The sequence below is a fragment of the Lissotriton vulgaris genome, chromosome 11, assembly GCF_964263255.1.
Source record: "Lissotriton vulgaris chromosome 11, aLisVul1.2, whole genome shotgun sequence".
In the NCBI taxonomy this organism is placed as follows: domain Eukaryota; kingdom Metazoa; phylum Chordata; class Amphibia; order Caudata; family Salamandridae; genus Lissotriton; species Lissotriton vulgaris.
Genome location: NC_141699.1, coordinates 127324024 through 127343949, shown reverse-complemented (window position 1 = coordinate 127343949; position 19926 = coordinate 127324024).

Genomic DNA, 19926 nt, shown 5'->3' with positions numbered 1-19926 from the left:
CAAGCACGAGGTACCGATCAGTGTTCAATCGCCCTCAACATCAAGGCTGGACCAGCAGAGATCTAACGAGCTACCGGGCCACCTGGAGCCACTCAACAACAGCAATCGCACCGCAGAGTCAATGGAGGCAGGGTAAGGATCATTCCAAGTCTGGGGCCTGCAAGGCCGTCTCCGGGACCACCGGGGCCGCAGAATCCGCCTTCACCGGCGTCTCCTGCAAAGTATCTGGTACCAAAATGTCATCAGGTGCGGCCGCCCGGTGCAAACTTATTCCATTCTCTTCAGGCGAGACTTCCATCAGGATGGCCCCATCCGGTCCCACCGTGGGTCGAGTCTCAGGAGGACCACGGGATCCAGAACGGCAATTTCTCCTGCCACGCCGTCGTTTTTGCGGCCTGGTCCCCCAGACATCTCGCGAGCCCCCTCTCTCACCCGGGGGCAGATCATCTCCTCTGATCTCGAGCCACTCCCACACCTCCGCTGGCGTCTCAAAGAAGTGTGCCCGGCCCTGGGAGAGCACCTTGAGCTTAGCAGGGTATAAAAGCATATACTGTAGCTGCATGTCGCGCAGCTTCTGTTTGACCCCCAAGTAGGATTTTCTTTGCTCCTGCACCTGCTGGGCGTAGTCGGGATAAATTGAAACACGACTGTTCTCAATCATATGGGGCCCGACTCCCTCGCCGCCTTGAGGATGCAGTCACGGTCTTTATAGATCAGGATTTTCGCGATGAGGGCTCTAGGGGCTTCCCCAGGTCGTGGGGGCGGGCACCAGGGCCCTGTGCGCCCGTTCCACAATAAAGACACTGGACAATCCACTCGGACACAGATGTTCACGGATCCAGGTCTCTAGGAATCGTTCAGGGTTCCCCGCCTCCAGCCGTTCCGGTACCCCCAGGACCCGTATGTTACTTCGGCGCGCCCTACCTTCTGCATCCTCGGCGCGCCGTTCCAGTGCTCGGGTAGTAGAGGTAAGTTGGGAGAGTGACTTCTGTAGGGACGCAACCTCCACCTGTAGTTGAGTGATGTTGCCCTCCGCGTCCGAGACTTTATCCGCTACTTTGCGAAGGTCTGTCCTCAAAAGGTTCACATCCATGGACACCGTCTCAATTTGGCGTTCCAGGGCAGTGTGTGAACCCTGTATAGCCTTGAGAAGTTCCGCCCTGGACGGCTCCAGCGGCTCCCCATCCCCATCTCCAGCGCCCGTCTGGCACGTGATCCTCTGCGGCTGCAGACGAGGGGTGGTGTACTGCGTAATCGTGTTGGGTTGGGTAGGCTTAGGGCCACGTCCAGTCCGGCCCGCCATTTCAGGTGTTTTTTTAGGGGTCCGCACGGTGCTATCAGGAGGGGCCCCCAGAAGCCACCCAAGCAAGGCAGGGTATGCGACACCACAGCGCCGGAGGAAATTGGGCAAGCAGTGTTCGGGTCAAGCAAACCAAGAGGCAATACAGCGTAGGGGCCGGTCCCGTCTGTTAAGCCCCACTGGAGGGCCAGTAGGCAGGGCCCCGGGAAGACCACAGTCGGCAGTGCAGGCCACAGATCAGGTTCCACCAGCGCGTAGGGTCGTGGGCTCAGCTGATAATCCACAGAACAGGGCAAAGCGGGGCACAGATGCACTCCTCCAACGGCCGCCACCGATCCCCAAGAGGCCGCTCGAGACCAGCTCCAAAATGGCTGACAGTTGGGGGAGGGGCGCCGCTCGTCCTCGGGTCCAGCAACACCTCTCCGAGAGCCCCCCCCGATGCCTAACCGGTAGCGGAGATCCCAATCCTCCTCAGGGCGCAGGATACAGACCGGCGGGAGGAGGTGCAGGTACGGCAAAAGCTCCGCAGTCGGACCCAGGCAGGCCCACAGCAGTCCAGGGCCCCACTCGCACCTCAGCGTCTCGAGGGGGGGGCCAGGGCAAATGGCATCCACATCCCCCACTCCCAAGGGTAGGCGCTCCGACGATCGGTCGTGCAGCACTAGTCAAGAAGGGGGGGGGCCCTCCGCTCTCCAGCCCAGCGAGGCCGCCCAAAATGGACGGCTCCTTCTTCCCGCTCCCCTCCTCACCGCACACTAGGAGATTCCCGGGCCTCCGGTACTACAGTCCTCCGGTCCCGGGTCGGGGATCCTCAGGCAGGCCACCGGCGGACATCAGAGGGCGCACTCAGGCTGGGGTCTCCGCTCGCCTCTTCCGCCGTCCGGCCCAGTGTGCAGGCCCAAGCCGCGGCGCAGCGTGAGAGAGCACGCCGGCGCCGCCTCCAGGAACAGCCAGTCCGTCGCTCACGGCGGATTGCCGATCACGGGTCCATCCCACCAGGCACAGGAGTTCCGGCGGGATACCACTGCCCCTCCGACACGCTTTCCCGGGAACAGGAGGGTCCGGGCAGGATAATTAACAGGATTTAAGCGGTCTTCGGGACGAAGCTGGTGGAGCTCACGTCCTGTCGGCCATGCTGCTTGGCCACGCCCCGATGTGGTGTCATACTTAACATGAAGAATCAATATCCTAAGGTCCAGCACGCTGGCCTTAGGTGCTTCAGAAATCCAATAAATAAATAAGCAAACACCCAAACCACTGTGGCAACAGCAGTGGCGCTCCAGTATCATTTGCAGGCTTAGACATTGCTGAAGGAATCACACAGCCTTGAGCCCTTAGAGAAATTAGATCTAGTCTATTTACTACACGAGGAATGAGATGCACTAATTACTTGAAACATGTTTAAAGGTCTCCATCTTCAATGTGTCAGAGCTCTAATTAGGTAATTAGGGGATAGATGCGCCAGGTAATGTCTGTGTGAGTCTTCGTACCACCTTGCGGGTCTCCATAAGGTTTAGTCTAAGGTTAATTAACAAAAACCTGTGCGAGACAGGATTCCAGGATACAGTTTTATAGATTATTTCAAACAACTGATCATTACAGGAGGCATTTAGGGCCTCATTAGGATGGTGGACGGACCTGCGTCCGCCCTCACCCCAGAGGAGGAGGGACCGTCAGCAGGGGCAGCGGCGGTCCCTCGGTGCTGATTAGGATGTGACCACCACCATGGCGGTCACATCCTGTACATTTAACATTGCAGCGGGTGCTGCTTGAAGCATCACACGCCGCAATGTTAAAAAACCATGTTCTCCTTTGCGTGCACGAAGCTGCAGACACCGCATGGTGCCTGCCGCTTCGTGCACGCAAAGGCAGGGGGGTACCATAGGTACCCCCCCATATGCACCCCCCACCCCCCCTTCACCCCTGGGGACCCACAACGGGCCCCCAAAGGAAAGTCTGTATGCCTTTCCATGGCGGAAATGCCGCGGTGATAGGCATAGGACCGCCAACATCCTAATATGGCTGGCGGTGTCTGATAGACACCGCCAGCCATGTTAGAGCTTTTCCGCCACGGTCGGAAGGCGACCGTGGCGGAAAAGAGGCAGACGGAAAAAAGTTCTCCAGCCATCCTAATCTGGCGGGGGGGTCTTTTTTCTGTCCGCAGCGGTTAATCCGCATCCTCCGGGCCGGCGGTGGCTTCCGCCGGCCCGGAGGATGCAGATTAACCGCAATCCTAATGAGCCCCTTAGTTAGTTACTTATGAATTAGCATACAATATCTCGATAGTAAATCGAGGTCAAGCAATACGAGATGAACAACATATCGTCAATCTTCAAAGCAAGTAAGAACTAAGGGGGAGATTAGGATGGTGAAAGGACCACCACCGCAGGCCCGGCGGTGGCAATGGCCGGCCTTGCGGTGGCGGTCCTTCTGCCATCAAACAGATTTTTCCCACTGCTAGATTACGATGGCAGTGGGTACCTGACTGCGTCCCCAGCGGACGCAAAGACCGTCCGCCGCCAGCAATCGTGCCGATTGCCTGGCGGACGGTGCAGGGTGCCTATAATGGTGGTGATGCCTAGCAGGCACCGTCCACCAAATTAGGATACATGTAAAAAGCGACCGGGTGTGGAGTTTTGGTATGGGGGCCTGTTGCGGGCCCACCTTGTGTTGTGGGGAGGTGGGGTGAACTTGGGGGGTACCCATGGTACCCCCCAACATGTCACTGCACCAAGTGGCAGGCACCATGTGCTGCAGTGACATGCATTACGAGCGATTTAAACATCGCAGACCCGCCACAATGTTAAACTACAGAATGCGTCCGCCATGGTGGCGGGCGCATACTGATTTGTGGTATGGGACCGCCGCATGTGTGGCGGACGGTCCGGTTTCCACAGGAATGGCGGACGGACTCCTGTTGGTCCGCCATCCTAATCAACCCCTAAGTTGTGCAAGAGGACCGACATAGAGTCTACCTCAAAAACCCTAAGAAAGTCTCAGTATAAAGCAACAGACTAGCACAAAGTTTGCCTCTGAACAAATAAGATAAACGCTGGCTTATCTCCAAATTATAGCCTTTTTTTCAGGGTTTTCAGACAATAGAAGTACACCGAGTCATAGCATGACATTATGTAAAAGGGCTGTACTAGTAAGATACTTTTGCATTGTAACCAATCAAACTATTAATTCGCAATCACTAAAGGAATCCCCTACTTCTAAATGAGTTTGATTGGTAGTACGAATGCTTGATCTAACTCCTGAAAGGAAATTAACACGAAATGAAACATTGCGAAATGAACTTCTTTGCATTGATAACAACTGACATAACCATGTAAATTAATACTTTTCATTCTATTGAAAGGAAGCTAGCAAACTTCTATTTAACAAGCACAGACACAGAGACCTGATTTGCCTCTGAATTAAAATGATTTTCTGAAAGAGGGCTAACCTGAACATGGTTAGTTTACGCACAGCAAATTAAAGAAATGATTTGACATTTTATGTAACACAGCATTTCAATTGCTCGCTCAGCTGATGAACAATACATATGCAAAACACCAGTGGAAGACCTTGAAAAGTTACAGAATAAAGAATTATCCTGGAATTGCTTTCTGGACAAAAATGGAAATATTACATTATAGCCACCACTGTTGACCTTTCTTTTTCAATGGTTTAACTGAAATGGAAAAAAACATGGGCAAACCATTCCTCACATAAAATAAACATGCACATTTCTGTCTGCAAATATGAAAAGTTGTCAATGCAAGCTAACTAAGGCCTAGTCAGGTTAACTAAGGCACAATTAAATTAGGCACTATTTGTAATTAGTAAAAGCACTACCAAAACTTCTTGGTGCAAGCAAGAATGGAGGTGGTAAATCAATATATACAATGGCGGGACATAAACCAGGGACTCAGACGGTTTATTCTAACTTTATGGAATGAAAGTAGGCATACTTCTTCAAATATTCTAAAATCTGAAATAAAAGTGAAGGGAACTCCGTAATTGATTCTACCCTAGTTCAGAGAGTATTTTATGCTTACTATAAAGAGTACTATACAGAATATTAGGCTTGAGAGTTGTGTATACATGATACAGGAATCCCTAGATAGATTACACTGTTGTCGTGATCATGTACTCATGTTCTTGTTAACTAATAAAGTTGCTTCCACTACCTAGGTGCTCTCTGGATCCAAAGTAGTGTGAGAGGATATGAAATACTGGGGACAATTTTCAAAACTATGTAATTGAGTGATCCAATTTTTTTTAAGTAATCTCTAAAATTCTTAAAACAGGTAATACCCTTCCACCTAATCCTGCAAATTAGGCAAATATTGTGGTATTTCCCCGAAATCCATATCTTAACAATTGTGGCTCTTACCATCTGATCTCGTTACTGAAAGCGGATGGCAAAGTCTCCTTGAAAATGTATGCCTACTGTATAGCTAAGGTTAATGGTTTTCTGGTAGTTAGAGAGCAACATTGCATTATGCACCAGCAAAGCAGTGCTGACCATGCAGTCTGCGTTGCTGCGATCTCAGAAGAAAGGAAATTTAAGGAAACTTGTTATGATAACATTTAATTTTCATTGTATCATTTTTATTGAAACTTATTTATTTTAATATGGAAAACATTTTAAAGTGTTGTTTTAATTCTGTTTATTTATTCGAGTGCGTGTGGATACACGGTATTTTTTGTTTTTCCGTCTGGTGCGTACACGAATAAATCAGAAGGTTTTCCGACGCGTGAGCTGGCCACATACAGTTGTCCATGTGAGAAGCATGGATTCTCCAAATCTAGTCCACACACTTGCAGCGATTGTTCTTGTGCTTTGTTGATGGTCATTGCTAAAGCGAGTCGCACCGGAAACTGTAAACGTTCAGTATTGGAAAGATTATGAGGGCCGTGGGGGACCGGGGACAATATTTAACACATTTTTCATTTTTTTTTTGCCAAAAACCTTCGCGGGAGTGTACTCAACAACTTTTAACAATTTATAATTTTTTTTGCCAAAAACCTTCCCGGGAGTGTACTCAACAACTTCCCAAAGTTTCATGCCGATCGGATGAATGGTGTAGTAATGCATAAAGGACAAACAGACAGACATACATTCGATTTTATATATATAGATTACTTACTTTGAAGGGTAATTTTTGGCTGTATTTTACAAGATGCAGAGAAGGCATCCAGTTAAGTAGGGACTTCAGTCGGGTCATTTGGTGCCAAGATGCCCTATTGGGTGAACAATGTGGTCTGCAAGAATATATCAAAGCAAACAAGGAACCCTTGCCCAGCTCCTCCCATCCAAGACTTCCACCCCTGAAACATCCTTTGAGTACATTTGAACCTTTAAACTAGGCTTCTCCGATGAGTAGCTTGTGAGCTACTGGCAACTCTCCAGCTAGCTCCAAGTAGTTCACCTGTGTGTCGCCCAGCTCAATACATTTGAAGCCTTTGCTTGGTTGAATTAATATGCATATACCAAAAGTGAGATTATTTATTCGAGTTGAAAATGTGTTTATTTTCAGGACTCATAAGTTAATATTTGAAAAAAAATGGCTGAATTTACAAAATATATATAAAGCTGGTTTTAGGGTGATAAATCGTGCAGCATTGAGGAGAATGTCTACAAATGTTATTACCTTGCTGCCTACCAGATGCATTGGAGCTATGGCTGTTAAGTATTACTCACAAATAGGCGTTCCATATGGAAAAAGCCTTTATTACATTACTGCTGGCAATAATGCCTGATGCACTAAAATGATGGCTGGCAGTAACCTTGCATACAGTGGCCACTAACGTAATCTTCTCTGGTGTGGACACTATTACATCACTAATACTAGTAGCTATCAATGAGTTTCTTTGAACATAAGTAGCTCTCCGTACAGAAAGGATTGGAAACCCCTGCTTTAAAATGTTTGAACTTTCCCTCCATTGAGCTACTTACACAGTCCCTCACACCACTTATAGTAGGAGTCTATTCAGCTAGAGAAATTCATAGAGCTTCCCTTTTATCCCTCCAATGTACCACTGGGCGCCAATCACTCTTGACTACATCATTTACGATGGTGGATCGTGGCCTTGCCAAAAACCTCTAACTATGTGTATGATCCTTCACCTTGGCTTTCTGATAGTCTTGCATCACTCTCCATCCTCTTTGGATGTCTGTGTTTTGTTCTAGTGTTCTCTGTGTGAGCTGATCTGTGCCTTTATATTTGTATACAATTCTTCTCCTTCATTACTGCTCGTTCATCCTACTCTTGAAGGACTTTCTGTTTCTGGACATTCAAGAGTCTCATGTTTTCTCTCCATGGCAGGTTCTTGTAAGTCTTTTTTCTCCTCTGTCTAACATCAGGCTTCTGAGTAGTTTTTAAAGGATCACAAAGGAGGAGCTACATATATATGAGTCTATTACGACGGCGGGCAGACTTTGTCCGCCCGCCATCGTATCAGCAAATGGGCCAATCCGTTATGTGTGCGGCGGTCCCGCAAAACCAATTAGGATGCGCCCGCCACACTGGCGGGCGCATCCTGCATTTTTTACATTGCAGCGGGTGGTGCTTTCAGCAGCCCCCGCCGCAATGTAAAAAAGGCATTTTTGCATTTGCATGCACAACGTGGCAGGCACAGTGCAGTGCCTGCCACGTTGTGCATGCAAATGCAGGGGTGTACCATAGGTACCCCCATGTGTAACCCCCAACACCCTGGAGGCCCGCAATGGACCCCCACATGCAGACTCCGCATTCCATTCCATGGCGGCGTTGCCGTCATGGAAAGGCACATCACCGCCTGCATCTTGATATGAATGGCGGTGTCTTGCAGACACCGCCACCATATCAAGCCCCTTTTCTGCCCAGTCACCTGTTTGACCGGCAGAACACTGGCAGACGGTTTTTCCGTCTGCCGGGGTCCCCCCACCATACTAATATGGCAGGGGAAATGGGAGGCGGACGGTGAATAATGGCGGGCAGATCACCACCGCCCGTACGGAGGTGGCGATCTGCCCGCCATTATAATAGACCCCATAGTGTGGCTTTTGCTCTCATTTGCTCTTTATATCCATAGTTTTACTGAAGTATGCTATCATGATCTCTCTAGTTGAGGAGCTGATTTATTAAAGCCACTGAAGAAGCCTTTGTCGGCTGCTGGACTGGGCTGTGTGTGCTAATTTTACAAAACAATTTAAACATTCTCCTATCCTTCTTTAAAGTCTTGAGTCACTCCTTTGCCAACACCTCTACTCCTTTGCCTTCCTCTCTATCTGAAGTGCCCACCAATCTAATATTTAAGTTTCTGAAGACGTTCTCAGCAACTTCTACTTTTTTGTCTAATGTTTTCATTAGAGCACAAACCTCTTTCAACTGGGCCTTGATCTTTGTCTCTTTTATCTATTTTTGCCTAAAAGGATGTGCCCATTTATTTCACCAATTTGATTTTCCAGGGCATCTTGGATTTGCAGGCAATACGTTTGGTAGGCTGGCATCTCTAAGTTTTCTTTGAAAGCTTCCACAGTCTTTACCATGATATCTTGTGATGCTAAAAATCTTGTTTTAGGGCAGCTTTTACTTGGCCCCTCATCATACTGTCTTTTTTTAACAAGGGATGAGGGGATTCTTTTATTAAGTCATATACAGGTTCATTCCAGATACAAAAACAGTCACATTGTCATCACAAAATGGATAATCTGAAATTTTCTATATTCTAATTAAACAGAATTCACAGTAATGCAAGATTTAAATAGCCCTATAGTTTACAAAATTAGATTTTTTCTCCATCTTTTATAAAGTATTTCATCCCTACCTAATATATATATTTTTTTTCTTAGCCAAGCTGACATAACAGGTACTTCGGCTGCATGCTACTTCTGGGCTAAAAGTGAGTATGTAATTACACTGCCAAAGAAACTTAGGGCCTCATTTATGAAAAGTGACGCATCGCTGCGTGAAAACAGCGATGCGTCACTTTTCACTGCGCAATCCTTGCGACACCAATGATGCGTCATATTTAATGTATGATGCATCATGTCGCAAGGACTTACAGATACGTCAGTATTTCTGACGCATCTGTAAGCGCAAAAGTGACGCATTGCTGGAGTGTGTCACAAAAGTGACTCATCTCCAGCAATGCGTCCTTTCACATGGGGAAAGCCCCATGTGAAAGGGCTTGCGTCAGTCTTACGCCTGCTGTGAGGCAGGCGCAAGATTTTGACGCAACAGCATCCTAAAAGTGACGCAGTGAAATCTCATAGATTTCACTGCGTCACTATTACGGGGCTTTTTGCGGGGGAACGCCCCCTCTGCATACATTATACCTGACGCAGGTGTAATGTGGCGCAGGGGTTTAAAAAGGGACGCATCTACCTAGATGCGTCACTTTTTAAATATGGCGCAACAAGGCGCATGTTTTACGCCGCAGATGCGTCACAAAAAGTGACGCATCCGCAGCGCAAAACTGACGCAAGGCCTCATAAATGAGGCCCTTAAAGTCTTGCATTTGTCAGTGTATATTGCTGGAGCAGGCAGATGGCCCAGCAAGGTGAGGAAAGGATCTAAGGATATCTCAACTCTGCATATTTAAATTAAGCTCTTTGAAAATACATCTTCAGACATATTCTAGTTTTGGACTAGCCTGCGTCTACCCAATCTCTCTTCCACATGGAGCATCTGAGTCACCTATAAGAATACCAAAGTATAAAACAATTGGTAGACTTAATACTATTGTATTATTCCTACATTTCAACTAACCAATAATGCATAAATTGTTTGATTGACCAGAGCTCACTCAAAATCATTAAAACCTACACCAATTTCTTTTAGCCCAGCTAGTATGAATTTTTCTGTGGTCAGTCTCAGTATGTGAATACAGTTGGTTGTAAATCCAAGGAATATAAGACAGCAGATGGGTCTGTGCAAGGCACACCTATATGTTGCAGATGACATGTCCTTGTCAAATTTTGGGCAGCAAGCTTCGCCTTTGCACCTGGCTTGAATTTCTGTTCTAAATTGGTAAATAATTTCATTGTATCATAATAGTGCAAGTGACATTGCCATGGCTGTTGAGTGAATTATTTTGAAAACCTAGAATTTCTCCATAATGGATTACAGGTGATAGAGCGCCATGTTATTCTGAATTTTGTAGGGGTGCATCATAATCACCATTAGTTTCGCACCCAAATGTATTTTGGTTGCATTTAACACTGAAATCAGTAGAAAATGTGATTGTAATAATGAATTGTGTATGAGTATTGTTAGAAAATTAGTTCGTGTTAATTTGAAAATGTAATAGACTTTTAAAATGTGACTGTTTGCTGTTAGTGCTTCATGAATTATTTGTGTGTAATGAAATGCCTTAGATTTAAACGTGCATTATAAAAGTCTGCACGTGTAGGGATGATTATAGTGCCTTAAAATGAGAAATGCAATGTTTAAAAATTATAATGGTATTAATGTAGGGTAGGTTTCAAAGTGTAAAGGCCTGTGTTTAGTGAAGATTCACGTTTTACCATAGGAAGGCCTGGTTGTGATTTCTAATGTTAGCAGAGTCGAGAAGGCCTGAAATGTTTTTTTCCTTGGGAACGGCTCTCAATAGAATGTAGTCAGCGAAATTCTATGTGCAAGGTTGCTCTGTTCACCTGCTTTCTGTTGCAGGTGCAATGACAGTTTTCTCATTAGCTAGATTGATGCTCAATATTTTTAGGAGTTAGGTATGGAGGAGACCTGTTACATAGTTGCATTGGAATCCGATAATAAATCCTCATGCTGGAGAAACCAGGGACCCAAGGACAACTCAACCGCTTTGGAAGAAAAACAAGTTGTGGAAAATCACCTGCCGAAGATGTACGTCCAAAGGAGGTGTGTCGGGCGTGTTTTAGGAGTTGTGCATTTTGTATTAGGGACAGTGCCCCAAGGGAGGAGAGGTAGATGAGGCGGACGAGAGAGAAAGGCAGGAGAGGCAGAGAGAGTTGAGGAGAGTAGAGAGTCATTTGAAGGGTAAGAGAAGAGTTTGACTCTAGAAATGAAGACTTAGACAGATTGACTCTTTTCCAATGTAAATGCACTTCTGAGAAAGTCTGCAGAAGCTGACACCTTTTCTGGGTTTTCAAGGAGTATGCTATGTAGGGATGTCATCTTAGTGTTACTGTAGCGACGGAACTAACAAAATTACTTTTCTTTCTGTAATCTGATGAAGACCGATTTAGACATTGGATCTGTTGTTGCTTGCTTAATCTTTTTGGAATTACTTATCCTTTTAACTTTGCATCAAATCAGAATAATCAGGAGAATTAACTTTTTATTAGTGCCTATGTATTTTTTCAACCTCGTGATGAGGTGCTTGTACGTTCAGTTGTTTCTAGCTCTGTAATAAAACCCCTTAAACATTAAGACAGAGTCAGTGATTTTCCTGAGTTCCTTTGGTGAGTCTCACTAATGAAGGTAATCTTTTGAATTTCTCCCTTTTACACTTCTTAGCAGATAAAAAGATCCAGCCGACCGAGATTCTTATAAATGGTAAGATCTGATAAAATGGAGATAAGGATCTGGCGCAATCACAACTAATCTCTCCAATAGGACGAAGCTTGGTGAGCCAGTTATCAAAGATTTTACACATAAGTTGCAATGAGGAAAACTTCAGCTGGTATTGACATTTCAATCACTAAAACCTTAGTAGAACATCATTTGGTCCAAAGTTGCCAGCCATGTCACTTATAAACACCTTAAAGTACTGATCATCCAATTTTGAAAATATAGGGTACTGCATCAGCAAAGAAGTAGAAGTAATATAATAAAGTATGAAATAGGGAATGGTCTATGCCCTTTCCTCAAGCTTAGCACCTTGCTTGGGCCCTACTACAGGAGAGGATATTCATGCCCATGTGAAATTTGTGATTATTGAATTCAATTTCTGAAAGAACCATAAGTCTAAAAAGAATTGAAAGGACTAAAACAGAAATAAGCATTGGTGTGTGATATCCATGAATTATTTTATATATTCCACATTTGACAAGGGGATGTGATTCCATTGCCATCCATGCAATATTGATTCAACTTGGGTAATAACCTGGAGTAGTTATTTTCATACAAATATTTTATTCTCGATGTAACCCTAATCCTGTGATATGAATTAGAGAGTTATCATTACTGCCTCTCTCATACATCTTTCTTATCCTACGTATTTATATTGTATCCATTCCTGATAATATACACAATTATTTATTTAAGTTAAACAGCGCTTTTATATATTATGAGTTGGGTGATAAAAATAACCTTATGTCATCAGCATTTTGAAGAATCTTTGAAGTGCCATTTAGCTCACTTTATTATCATCACTATTCCTCACATGCAAAACAATGGGTCTATAATTGGCGTTAAAAGTAATGGAGACGGGGGATGTGATGGCCGCACTGTAGCTCGTCTCCGCCAACTTTCCTGCCTAAATGCATATCCTGATCTTCATCCTGCCCCGAGGCGACACACTCGGCAAGAAATTGAAAGGTAAAACGATGCTCGCACTCACCGTCTGTCCCGGGGGCTCCTCTGTGCTGCGGGTCTGGAGTTATGCCCTTGCTTGGTCCGGGGCCTCTGCGGCATGCAGACCGGGGACTTGCCTGTGACGGTCGGCCGGAGTAAGGGTGTCGGCGTCGGCCCCTGGTGGAGGAGAGGGGTTGGCTGATGAGGCCGTTGTGCGGTTGTACCGGTGACGACTGACCGGGCCCCGTCTGGCGGCCTGGGGGCCCTGTGGTAGGGCGCGGCCCTCCTCGGATGGGGGTAGACCGTGCAGGAGGCATGCCCCCCCTTTGTTGCCCTGTCCGGCCATCTTGAAGCCCTTCGCCCGGATTCGGCGGGCAGCGTCCGTGGGACGGTGGCGCCGGTGGTCCCCATTTTTGGTGGCCCTCCTTTCTGCACCCAGGTTGCCATTTCTCGAGGGGACTCCAGCGGTGGGCCTTGCTTGAGAGCCCACTCCAGAAGTTGAGGCGCGGAGAGTCACGGCTGAACTTGCAAGATGGCGACCGGCACCCTGAGTCACAGATCTGCTCGGGGCGGCGAACCTGGATCGCTGAAGTGCACGAGGGCCGAGTCTTGTGAGCGTGAGCCCACGATTGGTGCTGTCCCTATATTCTTTACGTGAGGCCATGGTCTTAGGCGCTGTTGTGCAAGATAATAGGTCTGCCGCCATGTCTGTTGGGCCGTCCCTCATGAACGCGGCTCGACTCCGAGTGTGTGCTGCTTCGTCCCCCTCGGCTGCTGCGAGGAGTGCTGCCGCCGTGCATTTACAAGACTGTACGCCTGCGGCGCCGAATCTCCAGGTAGCTTTGATTGTGGCGGGCGCGGGTGGGGGCCCCACGTCGGGGCCCGTTCATGCCCGACTGACTGGGGAGCGAGGTGGATGTTCGATTCGAACTGCTTTGGTGTGGTCCCGCTGTTACCTTGCGGGGGAGACCTCGCTTTTTTGGGCGGCGAGACTGCACCCAGACTGTTTGCTGCTCCTGATGTTGCTACTGGAAAGTCTAGACTGCCACAGCCATTGCTTGCTTTGCCGTTTGATACTGGGGTCATCTGGTTTACACCCTTGGCCTGATTTGTTTCGATCCTGTGTCCATTCCACCTCGAACTATTTGCTGCCCACTACTCTATTGCGCATGAAAGCTATGATCAGGAGAGGACAGGGGTGAGCCGGACTGGACCCGGCGGTCTACTGGTTAACGGATGGAGATGAGGAATGCCCGCAGCCGCGACAATATGGCCGATTCCTTCGAATGTTCCTGATACTTGAGGTTGTGTCGATCTCGCTTTGATGTGGGTTTCATCTGTGTGAAGGCGGGAAGGAGGGGCCGAATGACTCGATTGCAGATCTCCTCTCCCACTGGATCCTTTTCCCCCCTTTCTCTGTTTTGTTTCTTTTCTCACTTTCTCACTTTCTGATTTTTCTATATTTCGGGTTCTATTTAGGGCGACAGGCACGCTGCTGGGGGGGTAGGCCGTAGCCTTCTGCAGGGGTGCAGGGTGGGGTGGGTGGGATGGGGTCTCTTTACTGTATGTTTTTCTTTCAGTTCTATGGCTCTTTTGTATCCCTTTATCGGGACGCTGTGTCTGTGCGTGTCTCCCATGGTGTGATAGCTGGTGAGGATGGGGATGACTTGCTTGCTTCTACGGTATTGATTGCACTTATATCATGACTTGCACGCCCTAACCCCGATACCGGGTCTCTCAGTCCTGCACGCTTTTATCGCTGTGGGGCAGGTGCAGTAGCGGGGCGTTCTTTCTTTTCCTCTTTCTAATATTCTTTCCTCCCCCCTTCCCTTCTTTTTCTATTTACTTGGATTAGTATAGTGGATGAATATATTTACGCTGCTGCTCTGGTTCCTCTGTTATGTACTAGCACACATTTAGGTGGTCGACGGGTGCGTGATGGGCCGTGGTGGGGACTGTTCTGAACTAGGGTGTCTTTAAGTTGACTCCTGTTAACCGCTGCTGTTACCCGTTTTTATCAATGCCCTTCTGTTTTGATGCTTGAAACGTGGCCCGCCATGGGAACTTAGATGACTAAAAAAAAAGTTGCAGCTGATCCTGCTATACTTCCTATTATATTATAAAATTAACCTTCTTTAATCCTGCTTCCAGCGGTTATATTCAGCCCTTTAATGTTGGATCGCTTGCTTGCATAACGCTGGGCGACTGCTGGGAAATTTCATTATTGTCTCATGTGCTTTCATAATGTGTCGTGGCCGGCCTGATTGGTTTTAGGCCCATATATGTATGCCTCCATCTGCACAATAAAGGTTTAAAAAAAAAAAAAAAATTATAGAGACAGAGGGCGCCCGCAACGGTTACTGCTTTCAACAAGCCGCAATCCAGCAGGTTCTATAGTAACAAATATCTCAGTGGAACCACATTCGCATAAGAAGTTTTTCAACCTGGAGAATTTATTTCTCTCACCTAGCCTCCAGCAATGAACAATTCACCCGGCTGAAAGGACTTTATGCATTCTAAAATAAAATAATAAATGGTGAATCTGTTGTACAATAATAGTAATTTGCTTCTACCAATATAACATTGGTCTTCAAGAGTCTTCTGGGATAAAGCCGGTCTGATCTGTATGGACAAGATCAATGATCATCAAGGCCAGTCTTCCAAGAGGATTTTCAGTTATTTTATAATCTGAATATTAAACAATTTACTTCCTAAATCGGATCCTTTTACTATAGGAGGCCCCTAATGGCCTGTTCTTTCTCTCAGCCTGTTTATTATCTACATACTAGCACTACCTAATTAATCAGACATTTTGGATACAAATGTTATACTATTGCAGATGACACTTGTTTTCTCTTTCAATAATTCCAGTCCTCACTCAGGTAGACTTACTCAGTGTCTCTACAAGGTCTAAGACTAGATGGACAAAACTGAGATATTGCTAGTAGGAAATGACCCTACTGCTTGACTCCAGACTCACTGGACATGTAGTTTAGGCCCAGTACCTCAACTGGAGAATTTTGTTAAATGTTTAGGTGTTAAGCTTGACAACAAACTTAAACTAAGTCCTTCTCTTGCCTCCTCTTGTTCTATTATGACCAACTCTTCATTTGCTTTCTGAGGTCTGCAGATAGGCAGCTGGGGTTATCATTAATGGTTCTAGAATGAATTACTGCAACACACTGCATTCTAGACATTAACAAAAACATGGGGGCATATTATCAAGACAGGCGATAAAATTATCGCCACTTTAGTGGCAGAGAACTGCCGCTTAAATGGCGATAATGGGGTTGATAATATGCTCTATGGAATTCCAATTGAAGCCCATGTTAGATGTGAAGAACATCTAACCTGAGCTTCAATTGGAATACCATAGAGCATATTATCAAGCCCATTATCGCCGTTTTAGCGTCAGTTTTCTGCCACTAAACGGCGATAATTTTATCGCTTGTCTTGATAATATGCCCCAAAATCAGCAGATGACAGATGGTTTAAAATACAGCTGCTGGGATTGTATCCGTAACACTGCACTTTGCTTCAGCCAAGTCATTATTGTAGAAGTGTCACAACATTGTTTTTAAAGTAATTTGCTCTGGCACATAAATGCCCTTATGGATCACCATCCAACTTTCTTAAAGCTAAACTAATCAAATATACATCTAAGCACTACCTATATCCTTCTTTTACCAACATGATAATCATTGGCCGATTTACTAAAGACAATTGTGGGAGGGGGGGCATTTTCAGTACTTGATCCTATGTTGTGGAATGAGTTGTCACCTGCCCTAAAGCCCTTCTCTTTCCATCGTCTTTTCAGAAAGAAACACAGACACCTTTTTCTACTTGAGTTAATGTTTTTCTTTTCTCCCTGTTCAGGTTTTGGCTATCTACTTATCGACTCAGGGGGATATTCACAAGGAAGTGGCGGAGAGAGGCGTTAGCCTTCTTGGCTTAACGCCTCTCTACGCAACTTCGGAAAGGTGAGGACATGGTGCAACCTTGCTTTTCCCCCTGCAATGGCGCTAAGTTTCACAATTTAGCACCAGCGCAGGCACCCGTGCACCAGAGTGCAAGAATGTCTGCAAGCAGGGAGGTTTGTTTATGTACAGGAAGGTGTCCCATCCTGCACATAAACAAACCTAAAATGCCAGTTTGTAACTTACATGTGTGCCCCTCAGTGTCATGCGACCTTTGGGTAATACTGCACGTAACAAATTCAGTACATAACATAACACAGAATTTATACTCAGTTTAAGAGGAAAAGCCATACACACCAGGCTTCTTACTTTGTTTTAGGACAGACACAAGTTTCCCCTTTCAAACTTCTATTGGCATTTCCTTGCTTGAAAAATGGCATTATAAAGAGTAGTTAGTTTTGGTACCAGCTCATTCTGAAAAGAGTTATAGACTTCACTAGGTAGATTATCTTCACCTAGGCACTTAGAGGAGGGAAGACTGCCTGCAAAAACATTTTATCTGGTCTAAATTGGGTCCTGATTGTCTTCACCAGTGCCTTTGATAAAAACTGATGCGCCTCATTTAGTTCTGCTAGCTCTTGCTTCTTCTTTCTCAGGGTGAAGGAAAGAACGACCCCTCTGGGAAAATCTCTAATGAGTCTCCCACTTTTCCAGTGGAGGCCAACCCATTAGTCTCAATATACTATTTAGTAGCAATGTGAAGGTCATTTTATTGTTCCATCCTCCACCAACAATGACAAATCGGGCTTCCAATGTGGCTGAATTACATTTTTACTCTTGGTTTTGGAATATTATTTTTACAAATAAGTAAATCAGCAAAGAATATGAGAGTATGGGTGGCAGTAACCCTGCCTTCAAACATTCAAATGTTATGTTATGTTATGAAACAGTATGTTATGTGACTTTGTAGAGCACGGCTAATCACCTGTCAGGATACCCATGCGCTGAGTAGGGCAGGCCTGAGAAGGGAGTAGGAGATCATGCCAGTGTTTGTTCGGGAATAGGCATGTCTTGAGGTCCTTTAGAAGTCCATGATGGAGGGGGAGATTCTGAGGTGTTTTAGGAGGTTGTTCCAGGTCTAGGCTGCAAGGTATGAGAAGGAGTGTTCTCCGCTTCTGGTTTTCTTTTTGCAAGGAAGGTGTACTCTTGCCTGGGATGCAGATCAAATGTGTCTGGTGGGTTGGTAGAAGTTGAGGTGGTCGTTGGGGTAAGCTGGACCAGTGTTGTAGAGAGCTTTGTAGGCATGGGTGATTAGCCTGAACTTACATTGTTCCTGGACAGGGAGTCAGTGGAGATTGTTGAGGTGTTGAGAGATGCGGGTATTTCACAGGATGTTCAGGATGCATCTAGCGGCGGCGTTCTGGGTGGTTTGTAGTCAGCGTAGGACATAGGCTGGGATTCCGATGTAAAGTGCATTTCTTTAATCAAGTCTAATTGTGATAAGAGCCTGGGTGACTGTTCATCTGGTGCTCAGTCGGATCCACTTGAAAATCTTACTTAGCATTCACAGGATGTGGAAGCATGATGAGGAGACGGCGTTGATCTGCCTGCTCGTGGAGAGGTTGGTGTCCAAGGATGAGTTCTTGGCATGGTCCACAGGTGTAGGTGGGCAGCCAAGTTCAGATGGCCACCCAAAAGGCATCCCATGGGGGTGATTTTTGCGGAAGAGTGGGAATTCAGTTTTGTCTGTGTTGAGCTGGAGGCAGTTGTTTTTCATTCAAGCAACAACGTTGCTCATGCAGTTGGCGCAGCTTGCTTTGGTAGTGCTGGTTGAGTCAGTAAGTCAGAGGATGAGCTGTTTGTCATCGGGGTGGGATACTATATTGGTGTTGTGGGCTCTGATGATGTCCGTGAAGACGTTGAAGGGTGTTGGTCATAGCGATGATCCTTGAGGGACTCCGCAGATGAGGAGGGACAGTTTTTATGCTTTACGAGTGATGTAAGATAACACCCATCACACTGATCTTATTCTGTGAGTGGGGTATGTGCCAGTAGGAGTCCTGATGAGCGGATGTGTCTGGGTGGTTGGAGAAAGGAGATGTGACCGTTGAGTTAGGTGGTGCATAAGTTATGCAGTGACTTGAATGTGTGTGTGAGGTATGTGAGATAAGCATGTTTGTGTATCGGGAGCCAGTGGAGCTTTCATAGGTGTGATGTGATATGAGCTCTGTGTGGGGGGTTGAGGATCATCTGGCTGCCAAGTTCTGGATGTTTTGTAGTCCTCTGGTGAGTTGCTTGGTGATCTGGATTAGAGGGTGTTCCCATATTCCAACATGCTGTTGACTAGGGCTTGAGTTACAAATTTTCCAGTGTTGCTTGGGAGATATTTGAAGATCTTCCTCAGCAACTTCAGAGCGTGGCAGGAGGATGCAGTGACGGTGTTGACTTGTGAGATCATGTTCAGTTTGCTGTTGATGATTATTATGAAATTAGTAGTCTCTTCTTGCTGTTATATTTCCTGCTATCCTATGTGTACCCTGATTCGATGAGAAGATACATTTGCCAAAAATGTATTAGTCTGTGGCTCTGCATCAGTGTTTTAGTGACACCCTCAATCTAGGCCTCCTTTGATGAGGATGTCCCCCCTGTGATCATAGTAAATCTACCCAAGCATTAAAGTGCTATATTGTAATACTCAATGTTATTGTTGGAAATGTGGCCAGGTCTAACATTAGATCTTGTAGAGAGCCGGATTCTTCCACAAGAGGCCCGTGGTAAGTGACTGCTGTACATTCCTATTCTCCATCTTTATACAGATACCTGGTAAACTCCTGAGGCACAGCCGGGAGATTTTAACTGTTGGGCTAATTGAATTTTTATTTTGCTGTAATACTGTGTTTTTACTCGCTGCTTGCACTAAAACGCTGCTAAACTCAGGCACTTACTCTGACTTAACCCCCCCGCGCAGCCGAGGTCAGCGCTGACGCGGGAGAGGGAATCCCGGTGCAGGCACAGTTTCCCGCCCGCCGTGGAGCCACGCCCCTCGACCTAAGCCACGCCCCCTACCAGTACTTAACGCGCTGAATACGAGCCGCGCTCAGATACCTGGTAAACTCCTGAGGCACAGCCGGGAGATTTTAACTGTTGGGCTAATTGAATTTTAATTTTGCTGTAATACTGTGTTTTTACTCGCTACTTGCACTAAAACGCTGCTAAACTCAGGCACTTACTCTGACTTGAC